The following is a 3,333-nucleotide window of genomic DNA, read 5'->3' as shown; positions in this document are numbered from 1 at the left end:
CTTTGAGGCTGCCCAGAGAGAACAAACATTCCTGTTTTGGTACCCTGTGTCTGCCTGGAGAAATGAATGTTCCAGGCTCCTTCCCAAGAGTAAACCTTCGCAGAGCCTGTGAAAATAGAGATTTTGCCCCGGAGAGATTAACCAGGGGATATCTGCAAGGTTAAAAGAGGGGACTTGGATGGGCTGGAAACGCTTTTGGAAAAGCGCTGGACACAAAACCTGCGGGGCCGCGTTGCAGGGGAGGAGATGTGGGAGGAGATGTGGCCCCAAGGACCTCCATAGAGGAAGTTTGGGTCGTTTAGGAGATAAAGGATCGCTGAAGGCGAGCGGGCGATCGTTTCAGGTTGAGAGCAAGCTGAGGAAACGCTCATTGTTCCCCACCTCCCCTGGATAAACAGCTCCTGTGGAGGAGGGAAGGGTCATTACTGCCCTCGGGGCTGGGCACGCTTGGGAAGTTCAGAAGGGAAGGGTAAACAGCAGTGGGGAAAAAAAAAGAAACACATTTAATCTCAAAGCAATTCCTCAAAAAGCAAATGTTTCCATCAAATATTTCTCCAGCATCTTTCTGTTGCTTGTCTTCACCAGACACACTTTTATTTTTTTGCTGTGTTTTGATTTTTGCTGTTTGGGGCTTTTTTTAGAGGGGGGCGGGGGGGAAGCCATAAACAAGATTTTGGGGTCAACAAGAATGCAAAGACACCCAAAAAAGGGTGTGTTGGAACAGCTTCCCATTAGTCAAACCAGAAGAGCTTCACTCACCAGGAGCAAACTCCATTTTAATGTCCTTTGAACCGTTTTTCTCCCTCTTTACTGTAAACCCACACTGCCTAATCAGCACCATTCACAGTCTGAACCTTTTTTTTTTTTTTTTTTTTTTTTTTTTTTTTTTTTTTTTTTTTTTTTTTTTTTTTTTTTTTTTTTTTTTTTTTTTTTTTTTTTTTTTTTTTTTTTTTTTTTTTTTTTTTTTTTTTTTTTTTTTTTTTTTTTTTTTTTTGTGAGTTATTTTTGATGACTTCTCCGGGAAAGTGCAGCACTGCTTTGATCTGGCAACTCCCTTCACTTTTTTTAAAGCTCCCAAACACATTCTTCAGGCTGGGCAGCGGTTCTGGGTTTCCTTCCCCTCCGCCTTCCAACCTCCTCGTTTTTTCAAATGAAATACAAACCACTTGCAGCAGCGAAACACCAAAATGGGGACTCAAACAGCCACAGAAATAGATGAAAAAGGGAATTTTCCCCTCCCCAAACAGGTGAGTTCCTGTTTGGAATGACAGGAACAGAAAAGCTCCCCAAAGAGCTTTTGGAATTTGAATTTAAAGCTTTTCTGCAAGGGTGTGGGGGGAGACACTCCCAACCAAACCTGTGGATTCTTCCAGTTAATATTTCCACTGCAAGGATATCCAGAGGCCTCCCAGGAGCTGTGCAAACAAACCGTGGCTGAGGGCACTTTGGGCTGGGCTTGTCACCGGTGCCTTATCTTGAAAAGCTCCAGGGAGGAAAAAAAAAAATACCTTTTTGGGAAAGGAAAAAAAATCCAGCCCCGATTATCCAGGGAGCACAGGAATGGGGGGAGCTGCTCCCTGGAAAGGTGGTTTGGAAAGCAATCGGGAATTCCAATGAAACCCTCCAACCCAGGGATGGGAGTGGGAACTCCCTGTGCTTTTCAGAAGGTCTGGGATGGCCGTTCTTTTGTTCTCTGCTGTTGGAACAAGCTCTGCCTGTCGAAGGAAGCGCCTGCGGAGGCTCTGGAAGGTTGCAGTGGGAGAAGGGACATTCAAGGGGCGTTTAAGTGGTTTTCAGGAGTGCTTTTCCACTCCAGAAGGGCTTTTGCTCCTCCAAGGTCCCGCAGTATCAGAGCCCTTTGTGTGCAGCTGCAATCAGCAGCACTGAGCACCGGCAGATAAGCCCCGAGGAGATTAAACATGCCTTGATATCCCGGAATAATCACCCTCCTGACCCGGGGGAGCTGCACAGTAACAGCCTCTGCCCCTGCCAAGGCAGCAATGGCCGGGTCTGGGGGAGGGCTGGAGGGATATCTCTGCACCACACACTTCCCTCCTGACCCAAACATCTCCCTTCCCTCCCCAGCTCCGAGGCAAGGCTGGTCACTCCCAAGCTCCTGTCACTGAGGCTGGCAGGGCTTTCTGCAGGACAAAGGGAACATCCTGTTAGTGGGACAAAATCCCTTCAGCAGGACAAGATCCCTTCAGAGGGACAAGATCCCTTTTAGTAGGACAAGATCCCTTCAGTGGGACAAGATCCCTTGAGCAGGACAAGGTCACTCTAGCAGATCATGGTCTCTCTTCCCCAGCCCAAGCCCATTCCAAGCGCTCAGTGCCCGTGCTCCCGGTGCAGGGACACAGCGCTGCCATGGCCGGGGGCCAGGAGTCCCCTGGGAGGGTTATTTGCCTTTCCAGAGAGTTACTTTGTGACACAACTCTGCAAACATTGCAGCTGGCCGAGCTCCGAGGGAGCAACGGGAGGCTGGGGAGAGCAAGGTGGAGCTGCACGGCCCATCCTCAGCTGCCGCCTGCAGCAGAGCCATCCCAGGGAAGCTGCAGGAGGAAGCACAGGAGCCCTGGCTGCTCGGAGCAGTCCAGGCCACGGCCAAACACCCCTGCACAGGAGCTGTGATGGTCCAGGAGTACAACCCCTCTCCTAAGGCACGGGAGGCAGCTGGCGTCCCTCAGCCTCAGTAGCACAAAATCATGGAATTCAGGGTTGGAAGGGGCCTTAAAGATCATCCAGTTCCACCCCCAGTCCCTCCCACTATCCAAGGTTGCTCCAAACTGGCCTTGGGCACTTTCAGGGATGTGGCATCCACAACCTCCCTAGGGAAACTATTTCAGGGCCTCACCATCCTCAGAGGGAAGAATTTCATCCCAAAATCCAACCTGACTTTCCTCTCTTTCGGTTTGTAGCCTTTATGCCACGTCCTGTCACTGCATCTCTTTGTGCCAGTAATGCCCCAGGGCATCACCCAGCTCTTCCCTGTCCTCCATCCATGGAATACAGGGGCAGCTCTCCTCCCCACACCCGCAAGGGCAGGGTTATACCAAGGGAATTCCCGGCTCCAGGCAGCAATTCCTGCCTGCAAGCACAGAAAGGGAGTACTGGGGGGACAGTCCATCCCTAGAAAGAGCAAAACTTGCTTCTTTAGGAAGAGAAAAGCGAAAGCTGCTGCCAGGAGGACCAACACCTGCCTCACGATTAAGGGCTGGTTCTGCCCACTCCATGAGTTCCCTTTTCCAGGGCTGTGATGCAAACACCGAGGAGGAGTTTGGAGCAGCAGCCCTTGTCAATCAGTGTGACTGATGAGCTGATAATCCTGCTCAT

This window comes from Empidonax traillii, unplaced genomic scaffold (genome assembly GCF_003031625.1).
Source record: "Empidonax traillii isolate 1590-97213 ecotype Southwest subspecies unplaced genomic scaffold, ASM303162v1 scaffold1474:size192508, whole genome shotgun sequence".
Classification (NCBI taxonomy): domain Eukaryota; kingdom Metazoa; phylum Chordata; class Aves; order Passeriformes; family Tyrannidae; genus Empidonax; species Empidonax traillii.
This window is presented reverse-complemented; position numbering follows the sequence as displayed.